This window comes from Elgaria multicarinata, chromosome 3 (assembly GCF_023053635.1).
Source record: "Elgaria multicarinata webbii isolate HBS135686 ecotype San Diego chromosome 3, rElgMul1.1.pri, whole genome shotgun sequence".
NCBI classification, from domain to species: domain Eukaryota; kingdom Metazoa; phylum Chordata; class Lepidosauria; order Squamata; family Anguidae; genus Elgaria; species Elgaria multicarinata.
The window spans coordinates 147,232,614-147,254,679 of record NC_086173.1 but is presented as its reverse complement, the minus strand read 5'-3'; positions in this window follow the sequence as shown (position 1 = coordinate 147,254,679).

Genomic DNA, 22,066 nt, shown 5'->3' with positions numbered 1-22,066 from the left:
AGCTTTCTCCACTACACGTGAAGGCAGCAGACTAGCTTAGGGGCGCAAGGCAGGAGCATGGGCCACAGCTCCCTCCACCAACACCTGGCAGCTATCCTTCCCAGCATCTGCTGTCTGAGGTGACTGCCTAATTCTGCCTAATAATAGGGCCGGCCCTCCTTCTCGCAGAAGGTCCCTTCCTCTTGGGCAAGGCAGATCCTGGAAGGCACCAGAGTGGGAAAGGCTCTCAGTCAATCAGAACAATGGGGAAGTTCAGCATTGACTGGGCCCTCCAAGCTGATCACCTGGCAGTGGCTTCCGTCTCTGGGCCCAAAGACCTAAGAACTGCCCATATCAGAGAGGCCAGCATCGACCGGTGCCTTTCTCATACAACCCTTCACTTTCTTTCCTTGCAGGAACAGAGACGACAACACATGGCCCAGTTGAGCAACCACTGAAGTTCTGGGGGATCATTCTGATCTCCTTAACAGTGACTGCAGTTGTCACTGCAGGATGCGTTGGATGCTGCTTCTTTTGCACGGTAAATTGGGGATCCCAGCTTTGTTCAGATCAATGGGAGTGCAGTTGATGACTCCACCAGAGCCAACATTAAAGTTTATAGGACACAGAGGAGACACTAGCTGCGGGGGCATTTTTCCATCACAGTATCTCCCTCGCCTACTTTCTTGGCCCAAATAATAGGTGTAAGGGGACGAGATGCTTGGAAAGGAGAGAAGGCTGACAAGACAATATTGCCGCAGATTAGATTCTCCCTCCCCACTCCCAGTTATTTGGAGCACAAGGGCTAAGATAGATCTGTGTTTCTGGATCTGAGACCCCACCTTCCATTTTGCTAAGCGGGATATTTCTCTGTCTTTATTCCAGAAAAAATAATTTATACGCCGATCGCCATCAACATCCCAACTCTTCTCCTTGGGCCTCCAGTTCCTTACCTTGACCACGGAGACAAGAGCAGAAACAAGGAGCCACTGTCATCCTTGCTGATGGGAGCTGTAACCCAATTTGTGGCTCATCAGACTCTGGCAAGTGTGATTCCCAGAGGATCCACCATAAGGATTCTGTCCTCCTTTGAGGCCAAGCTCTTGAACTGATATCAGAAGTTTCTTAACCCTTCCATCCCTCCCAAACAGCAGACTATGACATAATGCAGGTGCAGGGAACCTGGGGCCCTCCAGATGTTTTGGACTATAAGTCCCATCAGCCCCAGCAAGCATGGCCAATGGTCATGGGTTATGGGAGTTGTAGTCCCAAACATTTGGAGGACACTCGGTTGCCTATCCTGATACAATACATGTTAAGGTCAGAATGCTAATTCTTTCAGATCTGGAAACCCAACAAGTAAAATGGGTTTCTCAACCCAAAAAAAGGTCATGATGATATTGTGGTATGCTGTCCACTGTCCTATGGGATTGAGATGTTCCAGCAGCAATACAACTTGGTTTCCTTTGGAGGAGAAAGCAAGATTCTTGCATTAAGCAGGGCATTGGACTAGATGAGGGTAGGGAACCTGTAGCCCTCCAGATGTTGCTGGGTCACATCTCCCATCTGCCCCAGCCAACATGGTCAATGCTCATGGGGTTATGGGAGTTGTAGTCCAACAACATGTGGATTACCCACCAGACCTTGGAGAAAGTGAGCTTCTCTAAACGAGTGAATTATTACATGCTTGTGAATGGCCACTCACGGAAGTTTGTGGGTCCTTTTCATGACATCAGCAACCTCTGATGCCTCTCCCACTGTTTTCAAGTGGGAATCTGCCATTTCATAAAACCCCAAAATACTTTAATAAGTTAAAATTGCACAATAAATCAGCACCATCTACTGGCGGTATAAATGAAAACTATGGGAAGGAACTGGCAAAAATAAGGTGGGGAGCATGTGTATTGTGCCGATCATTAAACCCACGAAGACTCCAGAAGATAAAGGCCCTGTAAGGCTGCGAGGATTTTTGCTAAATGTGGAGTAGTCCTTCATTGGACTAGATGAGGGTAGGGAACCTGTAGCCCTCCATCTGTCAGGGATGCTTTAGGGTGGATTCCTGCATTGAGCAGGGGGTTGGACTCATTGGCCTTGTAGGCCCCTTCCAACTCTGCTATCCTATGATTCTATGATTTCCTTCAAAATGCAAATAGATTGCTAATCATCTCCCACCCATTAACTCACACTGAGAAAACAGCAATGATCAGCCATCCCTAAGAATGTATCTCAGCATGTCTTTCAGATATCTCAGCTTGGTTGCTTCATCGTCGTTTGAAACTTAATATGGCAAAGACTGAATTGCTTGTTTTTCCTCCTAAACCTTCTCCTCACCTCCCATTCTCTCTTACTGTCAATAATGTTACGCTTACTCCAGTCAAGGAAGCTCGTAGTCTTGGCTTTATATTTGATTCCTCGCTCTCCTTTATTCCTCATATTGAGACAGTAGCTAAATCCTGTCGTTTCTTCCTGTATAATATTGCCAGGATTCGATCATTTTTGTCTGTCTCTTCTGCCAAGACTCTTGTTCATGCATTGGTTATTTCTCGGTTGGACTACTGCAACCTTCTTCTCACTGGCCTTCCTTCTTCTCACATCAGTCCGTTGGTTTCTGTTCACCACTCTGCTGCTAAGATCATCTTCTTGGCTCGCCGCTCTAACCATGTTACTCCACTTCTGAAATCTCTTCATTGGCTTCCAATTCACTTTAGAATCCAATATAAACTTCTCCTGTTGACCTACAAAGCTTTTCACTGTCTAGCTCCTTCCTATCTCTCCTCTCTCATCTCACACTATTGCCCCGTTCGTGCTCTTCGCTCCTCTGATGTCATGTTTCTCACCTGCCCAAGGGTCTCTACTTCCCTTGCTCAGCTTCGTCCATTTTCTTCCGCTGCCCCTTACGCCTGGAACGCGCTTCCAGAACATTTGAGTTCAATCGCAGCTTTTAAAGCTCAGCTAAAAACCTTTCTTTTTCCTAAAGCTTTTAAAACTTGATTTTGCTCTGACTTTATACCGTTAGTTTTACCCTACCCTGTGCCTATTTGGTGCATTCTCTTCCCCTCCTTATTGTTTTATTATGATTTTATAAGAATGTAAGCCTATGTGGCAGGGTTTTGCTATTTACTGTTTTACTCTGTACAGCACCATGTACATTGATGGTGCTATATAAATAAATAAATAAATAAATAAATAATAATAATAATTCCGAACAATCTATTCCAAACAAGAATCTATTCCTTCCTTTTAATCTATTTCAGATTCTTTTCTGTTATTTTCCCTAAGCATTTTTATTTCAAGAAACACGCACCAAGTTTATGGCATATCACATTGGTTTTCTTGCTGAATATTACAGGGATAAGGCAGAAAAAACTGAAGGTGGGGTTCCTGTTGTTAGAGGCAATCCCATCATCAATGCCACATCTAATTACCTTGAGTGCTATTTTTTTGGTAGAATAAAATAAATAAATAAACCCGCCCACCCCCTGAATTCTGCAAAGACCTTGACACAAAACACAAACCTGGATGGGTTGGATCCTGTCAATCAATCAAGTTTATTACGGCAAACAGCCAGCATGGGATCCAGTCATGCTTAGAGCAAACCCACTGAAATCAACGGGACTTAAATTAGTCATGTCCAAATGATTTCAGTGGTTCTGCTCTAAGTATGACAAAGGATGCAATCGTACACATGTTTAAACAGAAAAAGTACTACAATTCCTAGAATGGCTGGCTGAGTTGTCAGTCTTTTTTTCTGCCTAAACATTATTATTATTATTATTATTATTATTATTATTATTATTATTATTATTACTATTTATTGCATTTGTATACCGCCCCATAGCTGAAGCTCTCTGGGCAGTTTACATAATATTAAGACATAAAAGCAATATACAAAAATTAAAAACCACAAAAACATACAATATATACATACATGTAAAACCACATTTAAAACCACATTATAAACTCTGAGCCTAAAAAAACAGACCTAGACTCATTTCATATTGCTAAATCCCTGGGGGAAGAGAAAAGTCTTAACCTGATGCTGAAAAGATGATAATGTCAGTGCCAGGCGGGCCTCCTCAGAGAGATTGTTCCACGGTTGGGGAGGGGCACTACAGAGAAGGCCCTTGCTCTTGTGGCCATCCTCCAAGCGTCCCTCGGAGTAGGCACCTGGAGGAGGACCTTAGATGTCGAACGTAGTGTTCTGGTAGGTTCATGTCGGGAAAGACGTTCCATCAGGTATTGTGGTCCCAAGCCGTCCTACTCCAAACGTGCACAGGATTGCGCCTTAAGCCTGATTCCAACACATTGCATCCTGTAATCCAGCCTTCCGCAACTTGATGCCTTTCAGATATGTTGAACTACAACTCCCATTACCCCAGATGCACCCAAACCCCATTGATTGGGCTGGCCAGGAATGATGGGAGTCCTACTCCAACACACATGGAGAGTGCAGAGTTGGAGAAGGCTGCTGTGATCCGTAATTATGGAATACAACCCCATGGAGAAACTTGCAATTCTTGGGTTGTAGCACAATGTTGAAGGCTGGGCATCCCCCAGATTCTAGATACTTTAAATCAGACTCATAACGCCAGTGTGGATGATTCACTGCCAACCTGCTTTTCAAATGCTGATACAGACAAACGCCAGCCAGACACCTGTGCATGCTCTTAATAAGCAGCCCTGCCTTACATTAACCGCCACTGCCTAATCCCAGTGCTTCATTACTACACAGATCTGTTGACTGCACGGCACCCTCCCCGGCCCACGCAAGCCTCGGGGCTGCTGTTTGTTCTCTAATTTGCTGCTCTCACTTGGGTTGTTAGACTAATATCCTCCAGGGAAGCAAACTTTTATTTGCCACAATTAGAGCCTGGCAGCAGCATGTAATTACTAACAAAGCAGAGTTTTGATATCCCGGCAGTGCCTTGATCTTTACGCCTTGATCCAATAGCCACCCCCACCACTAAGCAGCCTTCCCCAACATGGTGCTCTCCAGATGGTTTGGACTACAACTCCTATCAGCCACAGGGAGTGTCAGGTTGGGGAAGACTGCCTTGAGAATGAAGGATTCAAGCACTAATCAGACAAAACACCTATTCATATACTGCGTGGTAGGGCGACCGTATGAAAAGGAGGACTGGGCTCCTGTATCTTTAACAGTTGTATCGAACAAGGGAATTTCAGAAGGTGTCGTCTGTATGCATGCAGCACCTGGTGAAATTCCCTCTTCATCACAACGATTAAAGCTGCAGGAGTCCTGCCTAGCAGGACCAGATACAAAAGAGGGATACAACATCTTTCGATGTGGAGCGGTATATAAATATTGTAAATAAATCAATATAAATGAGTAAAAGTTTGCTATTCCTTGTGTAGACAATATTGAGCTAGATGGACCAGTGGCCCATCTTGGTTTAAGTAGGGTGACCGTATGAAAAGAAGGACAGGGCTCCTGTATCTTTAACAGTTGTATTTCAGTAGGTGTCATTTGTATATATGGGGAGCCCGGTGAAATTTCCTCTTCATCACAACAGTTAAAGCTGCAGGTGCCCTGCCCTCTTTTAAATCTAGTCACTCTAGTATAGCTCCAGCAGCTTTAACTGTTGTGATGAAGAGGGAATTTCACCAGGTGCTGCATATATACAAATGACACCTGCTGAAATTCCTTTTCTATGCAACTGTTAAAGATACAGTAGCCCTGTCCTCCTTTTCATATGGTCACCCTAGTTTAAGACACCTTCAATCCTACGTCCAAACATTTGTAAGGGTAGAGCTTGTGATTTCTACACTAGGCTCAAGCCCCCCTGCTTCTGACACAGCAACGTTGTGCAAGGATCACTCAACCCACACTGGCAATATAATCATCTTGGGGTGGGGCAGTTTGTAAAACATTGAACAATCTTCAGTATAATGATCCAATAAAGTGTGCTTCATCCTAATAACATTTGGATTCTTCTTCAAATAGCCGTATGATGCAGCTATGGCTTAACCATGATAAAGGGATTCTCGGTTGGAGAACAAAACATGCTCGTCCTGAAAGTGGATGTTGGTTTGTTATGGGAATTTCAACCACCTTTCCATTCATAGAATCTACAAGGCGGCTTACAATAAAACAATATGCCCATACTTAAAAACAATTAACAATACAAATACTAAAACAAGATTAAAATGGCACTGCAAGATAAAACCAACAAATCAAAAAGGAACTGAAAGCAGGGAAGGCCCAAAATATTTTGTTGCCTGAGGCCAAGGGCAAGGTGGTGCCACTTCTTCCACTTCATCTACAGAAGCTGACCAGACTTGCAATTGAATCTTACTTCAATTGAATATACACTAGTGATTGGACAGCATCCTCCACTTCAGCTGAGGCAGCAGGCTAGTTTAGGGGGTGAAGGGAGCCTGTCTGGAACTCTGCCTTCCAACCGAGGGCAATGGCCATGGATTTGTCATGACCGGCCCCAGCACACCAGTAATCATCCGCCGCCTGAGGTGACCATCTCACTCTGCCTAATGGTAGAGCCAGGCCTGCCTAGAAGCATGATGCTAATTAAGTCCTAACTTTTCAGTTAAGCATCCAAGAGGGTAACATGGTCATGACCTGGCAGCTAAAAGACATTCATGAAGGTGGCAAGTGAACATCCCTAGGGAGGGAAGGCCAAAGTTGGAGACCACAATGGAAAAGACCTTATTTATTTATTTATTTGTTTATTTATTTATTACACTTATATACCGCTTTCATAGCCAGGGCTCTCTGGGCGGTTTACAGAAATTCTTAAATTGAGCTAAAAACAAGAATACAAAATTTAAAACTCTAAAACACAGAACATACACACATAGAGCATTAAAAACCAATTAAAAACTAAACATGTGGGTAATTAGGATATGCCGCCATATGCCCGGGCAAAGAGGAAAGTCTTAACCTGACGCTGGAAAGATAGTAGTGTTGGTGCCAGGCGAGCCTCATCAGGGAGATCATTCCACAGTCTGGGGGCCACCACCGAAAAGGCCCTATCCCTCGTTGCCACACTCCGAGCCTCTCTCGGAGTAGGCACCCGGAGGAGGACCTTAGATGTTGAACGTAGTGACCGGGTATATTCACGTCGGGAGAGACGTTCCGTCAGGTATTGTGGTCCCAAGCTGTGTAAGGCTTTATAGGTCAAAACCAGCACCTTGAATTGGGCTCGGAAACATACAGGCAGCCAGTGCAAGCAGACCAGAGCAGGTGTTATGTGGTCAAACCTTCTGGTTCCCAAAATCAATCTCGCCACTGCATTTTGCACGAGCTGCAGCTTCCGAACCTTTAACCTTCTCTCTGGTTAAAAAAAAAAAGTATATTCTGGAACCAGGCACTTTGTCCAGCATGTTTTCTTCTGGTGCACAGTACCCATTCTCCACAATGCCATCCATCCAGAGTTCTTCCTTGTATGACAATATAGCCCCATGCTGTGCACCTTTTCAACTGAATTTTGGGCTCCCTGTCTGATATTTCTATATGGATGTTGGTCCAATGTGACTGGGTGCAGAGTTCCACCATAGTATATCCTCGTCATGGCAACATGAATGGTGGTGATTGTTTGGTATTTTCCCCTCTCTCTGTTGAGGGCCTCAGCTGCAGATCTTAAATGATGGGCAGGTTCTTATGAGAGAAGATGGTCCTTTGTGGAGTGGGTTTTCCCACCATTGGGTGACCTGCCATTACTATTCCATGAGATGCTTGTAATACATCTCCGCCATTGCACTATGAAGCCTGTTACACCATAAGCAGCAAAGTCCTTTTATTCCCATCGTGATCACAAACATCCACCGAGAATAACCACTTAATTAGACCATCCATGTAATCATTGAGAACAGCAGGTTCCAACAGAGAGATGCTTTGGGTATCTACTCCTCAGTTTTGAAACTCCCTTACCCATAAGTTTCGCCAAAGCTGGAGCATCTCCTCCGACTGGTGTATGAGCCACTTTGCACATTGGTGATGAATGCACAAATGATTTGCACATCCTTTCTCCACGCTTTTGGTATTGTGTTAAGGAGAAACTCACATTTGACAAGGGCTATGTATGAATTGTAGATGTATCAGATATATATCCCTATATGAGAGATGTACAGTGGGGGATGTGAGATTCAAACATCCTCTGTCAATATTTCCTCATAACATACAAAGCAGTTCCTGAACATTTTTATTTTGACAAGTTGGGAGTAACTGAAGCATTATATCAACAGCATTTTCAATTTGTATTATAATGTATTCCAAGTTCATTATTTCGTGTCTGATGTGGCCATATTCTTGTTTTTCTAAAATTGCTACTACACACCCTGAAGCCTTCTGAGTTTTGTATTTATAAATCTTTGACTTCTCTATAACCCCTCTGTTCAACAACATCCATAATTGGGAAAACTGAAAGAATAAATTAGGAAAATGTGAATTCAGGTTTTGCAAGCAAATTTCAGTTGTGGAGATTTGACTTAGGCCTTAGCTAGACCTACCTTATAGTCCGCAACGGAGGAGGGAAGATCTTGTGTTGTGATTAACGTGAGATCCCTCCTCCGTTTACACGTGAGGTGCAACGACCTCAGGAAGAGAGGTGTCGCGCCCGCCATTTTTTATTTTTAAAGAGGAAGCGCACGAACGGTCGTGCACTAAAGGTAAGGTTTTTTTTAATTTTAATTACTTTTCCCACTCCCCCCACCCTAACCCTCATGGGCGCTGCTCTCGGCTCTGCATGAGTAATTGCGTGGATCCGGGTCAAACCATGGCAATGGAACACACGTTCCGCGGTCTCGGGCTCAGCCCGGGACCGCAGAAAAAGCGGGCCCAAAGGGGAGGGCTCTATCCCGGGGCAAGGGAGGTATCATCCCTCCCTGATCCCGGGATCCCCTGTGCATCATGTGGACACACAGGGACGATCCCAGGGTTTGTCCCGTGATAAAGCCCAGTGTAGCTAAGGCCTTAGAAAGGTTTCCTCAGATGAGGTTCAATGCCAATGAAAATATTACACAAGCATGCTTCCTCTAAATGTTTAAGAATGGGAGGAAACGGATTATATGAGTTTCCAAAACATTTTCCCCCTTCAGAGTAATCCAATACTATAAGTCAAACTTTTTAGCAATAAGTCACAGGTTTATCAACAGCTTAAATCCACATCCTCCCCAAACCAAATCAATCAATCAATAAAAATCATTTAGAACATAAATATCACATTCAAACAGCAGATTTTAAGAATTTCTGATACCCACACACACAATGCAAATTTAAAATGTGAGAATCTGAATCAGATTCTCCCCCTCAACTTAATTTCCAGGTTTGATTATTGTGATGCATTGCATAGGGAGCATCCCTTGAGAAAAATTTGGAAGCTTCAACTTGTGCAGAATTCAGCAGTTAGTATTTTCACTGGATTACCTAGATGGAGCCAGTTACACAAATTCTTAGGGAATTAATTAATTCATTAGCAATTCCTATTCATGTTGCAAGTTATCTCCTTTTAAACCCTAAATGGCTTGGGGTCCAAATACCTGAAGGAGTATCTCCTCCTATATCATCCTACATTAAATCTTCAGTAAAGTCCTTCCTCAGAGTACTGTCAGTGTGAGAAAAAGAGAGGACCTTCTCTTTACAAAAAAATAGCCTCTGTTGTGCTTTGGACTATCCTCACAAGGAAAATACCATCGGTGCCAATCTTGCTTTCTTTTTGGTGCCAAATCACAATATTCCTTTTGGCCCAGGCATTTAAATATGTTTTTCTTTAAAATGATTGATTACAGCTTCATTTGTTGAATAATTTAATATTTCTCTCATTCTGTAATTTTATTCTTATCATTGTCATATAGTACTTGTCTTTTTATCATGTTGTGCTCTGGGATCCCTTGTGAATGAATATTTCTCTGTAAGTGTGGATAAATATTTCCCTGTAGTGTGACCCAGCTTGTCAGAAAGAAAAAAAGAAAAAAGGAAAGGAATATACTGCATTGTTTTAGATTTATCTTGTACTTTTATTGTTGTGATTTTAATATTTTACACAGCTGTGGTATTTTTTTGTTCAGTAGTATGTAAATGTGTGCAAATACATAAATGAAGGGTGGTTTATATATTTAAAATAAATAAATACATACATTTCAGTTTTATTCTACTCTCATCATTCACCGTGGTGTATCCATTTGCTCTGGACCATGGAGTTTTGATGGGCATTTGGAGGCTTTCTGGCTACAATGTCTTGCTCAATCCTTTCAGTGGGAAGACGCTGATGCACAACTTTCTTTTCATGTGTGAGTTCGCCCCATCAGCAAACCTGAATGGAAGCTCTCATATACATCACAGTAACTATGCAACTTTAGATCATGGCTCATCATGTGATAGCTGCTCTCCTCCTAGTCCATACAAGAGGCTCAGCTTTCTCTTGTCAATCTGGTTAGATTACTCTTGTTTCCAAACAAATCATTACTGAATGACCTCAGGGCAAAACCCTCTTTCTTTACTCAGACGGAAACGTGCAAATGTCTGAGAGCTCATCTTGTAAGGATCTTTAATGAACCTGTGACAAGATCTTTTCAGTACTACGGCAAGCCCACACATTACTACAGACTTCCACAGAAGTCTAGGGAAATGGGTCTCTTAGGCCATGGCTGGACCAGGCCTATATCCCGGGATCATCCCTGTACATCCAAATGACACACAGGGGATACTATTGAGTGCCTACTATCAGCTTCAGCTGATACTCCAGCTGCGCCCCTTCCTAGAGTCGGAAGACCTAAAGACAGTAGTGCACGTGCTGGTAACTTCAAGGTTTGACTTCTGCAATGTGCTCTACATAGGGCTACCTTTGTGCCTAGTCCGGAAACTTCAACTAGTTCAAAATATGGCAGCCAGGTTGGTCACCAGTACACCTAGGGGTGACCACGTTACTCCAGTTTTAAAATCTCTTCACTGGCTGCCAATTAGTTTCCAGGTGAAGTATAAAGTGTTGGTTATCACCTTTAAAGCACTACATGGTTTGGGTCCAGGCTACCTGCGGGATCGCCTTCTCCCGTACAATCCGCCCCACACACTCAGTCCTCTAGGAAGAATTTACTCCAGCCAACAAAAACAAGACTGACAACTATTGACAACTAAATCTGAAACTCAGTCCAGACAAGATGGAGGTACTATTAGCGGGTGGTTCATCTGTCTGGCGAGGTGATGTTTGCCCTGTCCTGGACGGGGTTGCACTCTCCCTAAAGGATCGGGTACGTAGCTTGGGGGTGCTCTTGGATCCAGAACTGTCACTTGAGGCACAGGTGAACTCAGTGGCAAAGGGCACCTTTTATCAGCTTAGGTTGATATACCAACTACGCCCTTATCTGGACAGAGATAGCCTAGCTACAGTTATCCATGCTCTGATAACCTCTCATTTGGATTACTGCAATGTGTTATACGTGGGGCTGCCTTTGAAAATGGTCCAGAAGCTTCAGCTGGTGCAAAACAGGGCAGCCCGTTTACTAACAGGGACTGGCCGGCGAGATCACATTACGCCAGTCCTTTTACAACTTCATTGGCTGCCAGTCCAGGTCCGGGCCCGATTCAAAGTGCTAGTATTGACATTTAAAGCCCTAAACATTTTAGGGCCAGGTTATTTGAAGGAACGCCTCCTCCCATATGCACCTGCCCGGACCTTAAGATCATCTACAGGGGCCCTTCTCCGTGAGCCCCTGCCAAAGAAAGTGAGGCAGGTGACTACTAGGAGGAGGGCTTTCTCCGCTATGGCATCCGGGTTGTGGAATGCGCTCCCCAGAGAGGTCCGCCTGGCGCCTAAACTGTACTCCTTTCATACCCAGCTGAAGACCTTTTTATTCTCTCAGTATTTTAACATTTAATTTTAACTTAAATCTAAATTTTACTGTTCTAACTCTGTATTTTAATCTTATATCAATTTTGCTGCGTGCTTTTATCCTGGTTGTGCTTTTTATACTGTATTTTGTAATTGTGCTTTTAACATGTTGGTTGTTTTATTATGGTTTTAATTTTTGTGAACCGCCCAGAGAGCTTCGGCTATTGGGCAGTATAAAAATGTAATAAATAAATAAATAAATAAACTATTACCCAGCGGACCTTTTCTTCTGCCGCTCCCAGTTTGTGGAATGGCTTGCTGGGAGAGATTCGTCAACTTAACAGTCTCCCGGAATTTAAGAAAGCCATAAAGACTGATGTCTTCCGGCAGGCCTACCCAGCTGAATTTTAAATTTGCCTTTTAATAATGTGCTGCTTTTAATAATGTATTAGTTTTAAATGTTTTAATTAGTTATATGATGTTTGCATTCGTGTTGTACCCCGCCTCAATCCAAAGGGAGAGGCGGGCAACAAATACATCATTATTATTATTATTATTATTATTATTATTATTATTATTATTGGGAGCAGGCAGGGATGACCCCGCCATTTGCCTGGGATAATCCTTAGGTCTAGCTAAGGCCTTAGTTTAAGCAACAGGTCTGTAAGTTAGGGTAGTGTTACTGTCCCTATATGGCAGATGGTAAGAGGAGCATGCTGAGGACAAATACTTAAGGCTACCTAATAAGCTTATAGTTCAAGTGAAGGGATGGATCTCAGGGATAAAGCACATGCTATGCATGGAAAAGGTCCCGGGTTTTATCTCCAGCAGCTCCAGGTAGGGCTGGAAAAGCCCCCTGCCTGAAATCCTACAGCTGCTGCCAAGTTTTAGAGATGGAGGATAAATTTGTTTGGTTCACATTTTAAAGCAAGCTTACTTAATTTCACACTTTTGAACCAATGTGCAAACCTTCAAAAGTCGGACATCTCCAAATTTATGCAGTAAAGTTCTTCAAGCCAAAAGTATGGACACAAAAATGCATATATTTGTGAAAATAATGTTCAAAATGAATTCTATTAAGAAATTTGCTTGCAAGAAGATGCATATCAGGCAATATTATATACAGAAAGGCATTGTCTTCAGAGAAATGCATACAAAAATGTGTACAGAAGTTCATGCATTTTTTAAAAAAAAAATCTCAGTGTTTAGGATGAATTAAATTTAATCTTGGGGAAATTCTCAGAGTTCTGGATGAACTGAGTTTAGGATTGGAAAAATAACAGAGGCTAGATCTACACTACTGTTTATAGAGGTAGTGAAGTGCACTGTTTCATATATTGCTTTCAGCATGCTTTTTATTCCATATTTTCCAAAATACTGCAACAAATGTCATTGTGTGTCCTATGAGGTATAAATGCACAAGCGAGATACAGCATTACCAAGATGGGATCGTAATGTTTTGACACTGGGCTAATCTGGACCTACAGCCCTTTCGCAACGGACAAGGGATGATAGCAATGGTTCCCTGTTTTTGCGATCGCCACTCACAGGGCACATGCAAGGGAAATTTCCCACAATGACAGGAGTGCTGTTGCGTGAGCACGTGTGTCCCCTCATGGCACTTCCGCATGTGGATCTGGGGAAGTGGGCGGGGCTGGGCAAATTACAGTGCTATGGTACTTTTTTTTATGAATCAGGAGGGTTGCGCACAAACGTAAAATCACACCTGCGCATGGGGTGGATAGGAGGTCCAGCAAATATGCGATGATGTGCCGAGATACGTTTGTGTTAAAAACAAAATACACATGGCACCAAAACACGCCGATAACCAATCAGAAAATGTGCCGGAAATGGCAGATGGGTCCACTCCCACACACCTCCAAAACTGCTGGACACGCCCCTGACAGCAGGTTGGCTGTTTGCTGAGCCAGGAACTCATGCCAAACAGCAACAGCTTCACAAAGGGGGGCGGGCACATCAACCACGGACTTTGGGATTGTAGAGAGAGAGTTGAAAAAATGTGACAAAACAGCGATATTCCTGGATAACTGAGGGGTCGACTCGAGATCACAGCGGGATCAGCTGTGCGTCATCGGTAGGGACGACTTCAATATTATCCTGGAATAAAGAGCTGATGTAGACAAGGCCATAAGGCATAGATCTGGCTACAGAAACCAAAATGTTCAGATTTGCCCATCCTAGTGCCAACGTGAGCTGGATGGACTGATAAAGCAGCTTCCCATAAAGGTGAAATTTGATTCACATACTTTCTGCTTCATAGCTCAGTTGCTGCAATTTTCTACCCATGAAATTCATTGTTTCTTATTCTCTGACCCTCAGTAGATGTTTCTTCTTCTGCAGAGTGTTTCTGAAGCCTTTCTGCCCCACAAGATGAAGGAGTTGTTAACCAGCCCCTGGTTTACGGGACATTTCCCCGATTACAAATGGTTTGGGCACAGGATAAACACAGTTCATAATATATCATTATTCCCTGATGACTCTGCAATGGCTTTAGTGTATTTCCACCCTCTGCATTTGCAAGCCAAGATTCTGAACCACAGAAGTGGTAACTGGCTTTCATTAATTACTACTTTCAGTTTCAGCTTCCTAAATACTTAGACCAGAGAGAATGGATGCTTTGCCAATATGTGTTTGCAAGGGCAAGGCAGATATTTTACAATCATGCAAATATGGGAGGAGGTTGCATTAAAGTAGTTGAGACATATTTCTAATTGAAATATTTTATTGGAAGTTTCTTTTACAATACAAGTAACAGTCAGTATTGTTTTCCAGCTGGTAATAAAACAAATGATACACCACAGAGAAGAGCTCTGGATCATATAAAATGATGAATGGATAGATAGAGAGACAGACAGACAGATGGCAGACACAGATCAGATGAAATGAAAGACTGATTTGCATTTCAGGTCAAAGTGTGATATGAGTAAGTTGGATGGGGGGGAGATGGAATTTGCCTAGCATATTCACCATCATAAAGGTTTTGGAGTTGTTTCATCAATTAATAATAAACACAGTGGGGCTGAATCCTCTCCTTTTTCAGTTATCACTCGATTTCCAAGAGCCATTCAGGAAAGACTTACAGCAGAGACCTGTCTGGATTTGGAATCATCTTTGCTGACATCAGCTAGGCACAGAAATACACATACAGGTACAGCATTGTTCTGAATCAGTCAGAGGAGTCCCCGGAGAACATGGCTGGAAGGAAAGTTAATCCTCATCAGAAGAGCCTGCAGGAGGCTTCCCTGAATCATCCCATTTAGGCAGTGGTGGCCAAGGGGCAACAGGCACAAGAGGTAAAGGTGGATAAGGATCATCTGGCAGGGGTGGCTTTGGAGGACTGGATGGTCCAGGAAATGGTCCTGGGTTGGTAGGCCCTAAAGGTGTTGGTGGTTGAGGAGATCTTGGTTGCCTAGGATCTGGAGATGCAGGAGGGCCTTCTGGCCATGGTTTTCCAGGCACCAGAGGCCCCAATGGTTGAGGACCTTCAGGTTTGGGAGACCCCTCAGGCCAGGGCTTCTCTGGAACCGGAACCAACGGATTGTCAGGTTTCGGCACAGGAGGGACACCAGGTGCTCCAGAAGGACCAGGCCGACTTGAAGACATGGTGAAGATCCACAGGAGGATGCAGAGAATCTAGAAGAGGAAAACATGAAGATTTCTCAACATCTGAGAGTCTCTGCGTGCTGACAGAATCTGACATGTAGCAGTCAACATTTCAGAGTCACTAATGGTCGGCACGCAGTAGCAATGACGTTAGAATAGCAATCGACATGTATCTGTAGTGAGTTGACAAGAGTTGACAGCTGACATGTAGCTGCTGTCCACATTCGACAAACTGCAAGAGACCTCCACCAACCAAAACTGGTAAGCAAATTTCAAATATCGGTGTCAACGTTAGATTCTAAAACTCAAATGGCTAGCTCTGATCACAAATTTCAACATTCACATCTTAATTCTGAAATTGGAAAATGTGGTAGATTTCTAAATTTTGAGAAATTTCATTTCCGCTCTAAAATAAGGTGTGTGTTTTTTTCTTCCTTTCCTACAATTCTACTCTCCCACAATTTAAAGCTACTACTTCTGACTCTCCAGCCATATGTATGAAACCAGAGAGCTTGGCCAGGGAGTAGGCAGTACACTAGAAAGACCCTCAGTTTTTCCTGCTCCACCAGTACCAGGAATATGCTTGCTATATCAGATAGGTTGAGCACATCGTGTTCTCTTTATGCCAAGTTTTGTTTTCCAAACTCTCCACTTGCCTGCCAGGACAGGTATAGTTATCATGGCACACACCCCAGCATGGGAAAAGTCTTTCTATCAAACAAAAATTCTAAACAGACTAGTTCGTGATCTCCACCTGAGATTGTGTATTTTAAGCAAATACACCATGGTCTTTAGATGGTCCAAAAAGCACCATGTCAGAAGAACTCAAAGGGCCATGTGGCACCCAGCCAGACTGAGCCCAAACCAATGCCTAATTTCCAACATAACATGCCTCAAATGTATCGGGAAGCCCACTTAATCCCAAATTATGGCAAGTAGTCTGTGGTTATCCAAAATGCATTCCGCTTATGCCAAAATAAGATCTCTCTGGAATTAAATTAATCTCCATATTCCAAGGCTGAGCCTTGTCATTGGTAGCAAGTTTTCAGGGCCAGCTCTAATGGGTGGGAAGACTGGGCATTTGCCAGGGCCCCAAGAGGAGCAGAGGGTCTAATGCCCTAACAGTGCTACTATTTCCACTTCAAACAAAATGTCCAAGAAGACTGGACGTAGCTAGGGTGACCCTATGAAAAGGAGGACAGGGCTCCTGTATCTTTAACAGTTGTATTGAAAAGGAAATTTCAGCAGGTGTCATTTGTATATATGGGGAACCTGGGGAAATTTCCTTTTCATCACAACAATTAAAGCTGCAGGTGCCCTGCCCTCTTTTAAATCTGGTCACTCTAGTATAGCACCTGCAGCTTTAACTGTGGTGATGAAGAGGGAATTTCACCAGGTTCTCCATATATACAAATGACACCTGCTGAAATTCCCTTTTCTATGCAACTGTTAAAGATAAAGGAGCCCTGTCCTCCTTTTCATATGGTCACCCTAGACGTAGCCAAGGAGAATTCTGTTTGCACATTCCACCTCTTCTAGATGGGGGTGGGCCCAAGGGCTCTGACATCTTGGAGCCAGCACTGCCATTTTGGGAGCTGAATAGTGTTTAAGCCCATTATCCAGGTTAAGCTCTTTGGGGAAGAGACCATAACTCTGTGGTAAAGTGTATGCCTCATAGGCATAAAGTTCCAGGTTCAATCCCAGCGATCTCCAGTTAAAAGGATCAGCTGGCAGTGGTGATGGGGGAAATAATTCTCTGACTGAGACCCCAGAGATCTGCTGTCAGACAAGGCAAGAAAATACTGGTCTAGATGGACAAACAGTCTGACATGGTATAAGATAGCTTCCTATGTAAATCTCATACCTCGGGGGTTTTTTATCAATCAAACCCAGACCACCTTTATTTTCCTAACTAGAACTCTCAGCCACTCCACAATCCCGCTCCCTCCTCCACACACACAACTCACTTCACGAACACCCTGCCCATGGTCCCCATTCTCAAATTGTCTAGCTTATTATCTACCTAAGAGCTGGAAAATGCTGGCTCAGGTTCCCTCGGGAAGGCAGAAGCTCCTCTTGGCTGCAAGGCTTTGGTATTTAGAGGGCTCCACCTGGCTTTATAAACCCTTGGGGACCAGATAAACCAGAGCTGTAGGAGTTACTTAAATAGCTCGGTCTCCACCCAGGGAGGAAGCCTGTGAACTGCCCAGAGAGCTTCAGCTATTGGGCGGTATAAAAATGTAATAAATAAATAAATAAATAATAAGCCACTTCCAAGACATTGCGATGTAGTGTATAGCGGGGGAAGGAAATGTGTGTCAGCATCCCCTGGAGTCATACCTAGACAGGGCATAGAATGCTGAGTCACAAGACAACTGGGAGAATCCCAGGGCAAAAATAGACCAGGGGAAGAGACCCATGGGTGGAATAGGGGTCATCAAGAGAAGGGGGGGGAAATGATAAGAAAGGAGGTAGACCAAATCGGGCCCTGGGAAACTTCCTGGCAGTAAATCTATTGGATTAGCATTCTTATTATATGTGATTATATAGTAGGGTGACCATATGAAAAGGAGGACAGGGCTGCTATAACTTTAACAGTTGTATTGAAAAAGGAATTTCAGCAGGTGGCATTTGTATATATGGAGAACCTGGTGAAATTCCCTCTTCATCACAACAGTTAAAGCTGCAGGAGCTATACTAGAGTGACCAGATTTAAAAGAGGGCAGGGCACCTGCAGCTTTAACTGTTGTGATGAAGAGGGACTTTCACCAGGTTCTCCATATATACAAACGACACCTGCTGAAATTCCCTTTTCAGTACAACTGTTAAAGATACAGGAGCCCTGTCCTCCTTTTCATAGGGTCACCCTATATATAGTGCCTTCAATGTACTTTGACACTTGAGAGGATAGTAAAAAGGGGAGGAGAAAATGCGGAATTGCAAACAGCTTACAGTTAGAGTTCGGCCTGGATTTTGCCCAAACTGGAAGCAAATTGGGATTTCTAGGGGAACTAAAAGCACTTTGATAAGATGAGATAGAGAACAGCAAAATATATGGAGGGAGAAGGGGGGGGTCAATTCATCTGTATCACAGTTGCCCATGTCAACATTTCAAATTAGAAGCAAATGTTAAAGTTGACTCGCCCAAGCCATTGGTGGGAATAATTTTGCTAAGACTTATGAGATTTCTGAAGAGGGGGGAGTCACACAAGGGGAGGGGGAGGGAAAGGGTGACTGACAAGGGAATGCCTGGCAGCAAATGTAGCTTCATTTATTAAGACATTGATGGGGATGCAGTTGTAGAGGTTGGGTACAGCAGAGCCTGCGCCAAGAGTTGGCATCATCAGACACCTATAGGGGGCTCCAGTATCCAGGAGGGCTGACCCACCATTGTGCAACAGCGCACACTACTGCTGCCCTCTCTATGGCTGGCAGTAGGATTGGGGCTCCTTGGGAGGACTGGGGCCCATCTCTGGCAACTTCCTCTTTGAGCTGATTGGTTAGTCATGCCTAGGGTGACCATATGAAAAGGAGGACAGGGCTTCTGTATCTTTAACAGTTGTATTGAAAAGGGAATTCAGCAGGTGTCATTTGTATATATGGAGAACCTGCTGAAATTCCCTCTTCCTCACCACAGTTAAAGATGCAGGTGCCCTGCCCTCTTTTAAATCTGGTCACTGTAGTACAGCTCCTGCACTTTAACTGTTGTGATGAAGAGGGAATTTCACAGGTGCTGGGTGCATACAAATGACACCTGCTGAAATTCCCTTTTCTATGCAACTGTTAAAGATACAGGAGCCCTGTCCTCCTTTCCATATGGTCACCCTAGTCATGCCACTCTCCCACCTACATCGCAGATGTGCCACAGCAACATTGCATGCACAGAGTTGTAAGGAAATAAGAGGACCAGTAAGAGGACCAGTAAGTAGCAGATGCACTGCATAGACAATTATAAATGTCAGTCTGTCACACTAAGCTACTCTGTCTTCTTGGTTGAGACGAAAAGTGTGGGAGTTGAAGGTTCTCGTTTCCTTGGTAGAAAACACATTACGATGCAGTGCCTGGCCACCCAAGTTGCCTTTCTACACAGTGCTGAGAAACAAGATTCAACATTTACCATTTGAGGGATTAATTAGGATTTGCCTTGGTGGTGCCACAGATTAGAATAATCAGCAATTAAGAAAGGATCTCTTGGAGATTGCGTTGAACTCTCTGGGGCCACGGCTCCTAAAAGGTAGTGAAGAACTGTCGAGGTAAGCAATGTACCTTTCACTGAGGTCAGAAATGGTACGGTGCAGGAGAACAGGATACTGATACAAGCCTCTTCTTTACAATATGTAGTTGCTGACACAGTGATTACACCAACAACCCAATGACTGGGTTCAGACAACACAATAACCAACAGTGAATTAAATAGTCAACAATTGGTTATTTACCCCACTGTGGGTTATCGTGTTGTGTGGAGGGAGTTTTCTAAACAATGGTTGGTTATTTGTCCTAAATAACCAAGGCAAATAAGGTGCAGAGTTGGTTATTTGAACCATTGTTGTTTATCGTGTAGTGTGGAGGGCACCATTGGTTATTTTGTCAGCCACAGTCTTGCAAGGCAAGTGAGGTCAAAGCAGCAGGACAGATTTTCGGTAGCATTGGCTGATGGGATACTAGCGGGAGGATTGAGGGGGGAGAGGGCTGATGAGTGAGTCAACTCAGCATGGACTAATTGTCAACTCAATGCTGATCCCAATCCACACCACGAATTATTATTATCAACATGTTGTGTGGGGATTACCCCCTAGATCAGCCTTCCTCAACCTGGGGCGCTCCAGATGTGTTGGACTACAACTCTCAGTTTGCCCCAGCCAGCTCTGCTGGCTGGGGCATTCTGGGAGATGCAGTCCAACACATCTGGAGCGCCCCAGGTTGAGGAAGGCTGCCCTAGATAAACAACGGTTGAGTTGATTATTATGCCATCTATCGAATGCAGCCAATGACATGGGTCCACATAGATTCAGAGTCAAATCAAACACATGCACATTGATTCTCAACAACATAAGCACAGCCTTATGTTCCCCAATGCACCTCCATATGATGAGGAAATGTTGACACAATGGGTACAATAGCAAAGATGGAATAGATGGGATAATTAGAATGTAAGCCTATGCGGCAGGGTCTCGCTATTTACTGTTTTACTATGTACAGCACCATGTACATTGATGGTGCTATATAAATAAATAAATAATAATAATAATAATAATAATAATGATAAGAAACTGTAACTGGACACTCAAGAAAAGGTTTTTCTTAGGCCCCTGTGTCCACTTTAGTACTCGTGCTTAGAGCTTTGCATCACTGGAGATGCGTTAGTGGGCTAGATGGTGTGATCCTAGTAAGAACAAGGTAAAGAACTGATTTTGAAAAATAAATATTTATCTTATGCTATCTTTATTTGGATGTATGGTTTTTGCATTGCAGACTTCCCCAACCCGATGACCTCTACAACTACAGCTCTGGCTTGAGATGATGGTAGTTGGGTTATCATCCTAAGCCAGAGAGAAGAAAGAATTTATTTATAGTGTTGGAGCACACTTAGCATATCACATAGGACAAAACCCTTTTGCCTAGCTTAAAAAAATAGCATCCCTGACAAATGCCTGTCCAACCAAATTTTAAGTAAATAAACCAAAGGACTATCCTTCATGAACCTCCAAAAAAAGTGATTCCATAGTGATATAGAAATACGAAGGCCTTAGCTAGACCTGTAGTAAAGTCTGGGGGAGATGAGGGGAGACATTGCATTGTGAATAACGCAAGATCTCGCCCTCGTTTACACACAAGGCACGACGACTTCAAGAAGAGAGGCGTCGTGCCTGCCATTTTTTTATTTTCTTAAAGGGCTGGCAACGCACGAGCGATCAACCAGAAAGGTAAGGTTTTTTTTTTTTTTAATGATTTCCCAGCTCCCCCCACCTGAGCCCTGATGGGCGCAGTGCTCCTGCAGGTGCCCTGTGCTCTTTTAAATCTGGTCACTCTAGTATAGCTCCTGCAGCTTTAACTGTTGTGATGAAGAGGGAATTTCACCAGGTTCTCCATATATGCAAATGACACCTGCTGAAATTCCCTTTTCTATGCAACTGTTAAAGATACAGGATCCCTGTCCTCCTTTTCATATGGTCATCCTAATTTACTGTTTTCAAGTGCAGGAGCACATTTATCCTTGCTCCTTTCAACATGTTGCCCTCTGCAAGGTTTCATGTGTGATTTAATAAGATATATCTAAAAAATATCTGTGTCTGTGTGGAACGGGAGAAATAGAGTCTGTTGATCATGTACTCTTGTTTTGTAATTTGTATAGAGGTTATGGAAAGGGGCTGATTCTCCTTTTACTAAGAACAATCCCAGGATGACCTTTTGAAGATCTGGTCTTGTTCTGCTAAGGGAGAATTTCCCCTGTATTACTGAGAGTTGCAAAAAATTGTTTGGCTTCAAAGAAAATGTGTATGTTTGGAGGCGGGGGGTAATCCTGTCAGGATCCTGACAATTTATTTGTTTTTAACTAGTTTTATTTGCTCTTTGTTTCAATAATTTTATTGGTCTGAAATTGCAATAATTCATTCATTCATTCGTTCTTTCGTTCATTCGTTCGTTCGTTCGTTCATTCAAAA